Here is a 1,024-nt window from a genome sequence, read left to right as displayed (position 1 = left end):
CGCGAAGCAACGAAGGGCCAATCGGAGGTCAAAGCAGGCAGAGGCCCGCCCACTGCAGGTCCCGCCCCCAAGGAGGGAGCGCACGCCCCTCCTCATAGGGATGGCTGAGTGACACTAAGTGGGAAGGGCGAGGCTGTTATTTGACGTCATCTGGGGCGGGGCTGCCTGGGGCGAGATTGGGCACGCGTCCGACGCGTGCCGCGCATGCGTGGGGCCTCTCCTGCGGGTAGAGCTAAAGCTGCTGCCATTCTTCGCTGGGGTCCCGGTTTGGGTTCTGGAAGAAGGAACCCTGTGATTACTGAGCAGCTGGGCAGTGTTCAGATACAATGGGCTTCCCATACACGGGCGCCCCAATTCACTGGAAAATGGGGTGGGGGGTCCTCCTAAGCTCCACGGGACACAGAAATCCCCATCGAGTGGGGGAGCAGAGGTCCCAGAGATCCCCACGGGCGATGGCGGCTCTGGCTTGCAGAACCCCATCTAGGACGGGGGTTCTAACCAGACGGACCCTAAAGGACGCGAGGGTCTTGACTGGGCTTCACAGAGGACGGGGGCCCTCACCGAGCTCCACGAGAAACGGGGGTCTTGATTGATGGGGTCCCACGGGGAGCAGGGGTCCTTCCTGGGCTCCCTAAAGAATGGGGGTCCTAATCGAGCCCCCCAGAGACAATCCTGACTAATCCAGCCTCACGGGGCAGCCTCCCGCCTGGACGGGCTGCATGAAGGGGGGATCTTCGGAATGCACAGCCCCGGTGTCAGGCTCGCCTTGCAAAGAGGCCTCTCGCCCCTCCTCGCAGGGCCGAGTGGGGTCGCGATGTCCCTGGGGACAAGATAGAGGACACCCGATCGTGCAGCTCTTGGCACTGGGCGGCCCCACCACCCGTCGCAGGGGTGGCCCGTCGCCCCTCCTCCTTCCGAGGAGGCCGGGCTGGGGGAGGCGCCTGGAGAGCGGAGGCGGGCCCAGCAACCGGGGTGCAGGCGCGGGGCCGCCGGCTACTGGACCGGCCGGGGCTGGGGGCCGCGG

This window comes from Tupaia chinensis, unplaced genomic scaffold, assembly GCF_000334495.1.
Source record: "Tupaia chinensis unplaced genomic scaffold, TupChi_1.0 Scaffold000201_1, whole genome shotgun sequence".
In the NCBI taxonomy this organism is placed as follows: domain Eukaryota; kingdom Metazoa; phylum Chordata; class Mammalia; order Scandentia; family Tupaiidae; genus Tupaia; species Tupaia belangeri.
The sequence above is the reverse complement of the archived record's forward strand: the minus strand, read 5'-3'. Positions refer to the sequence as shown.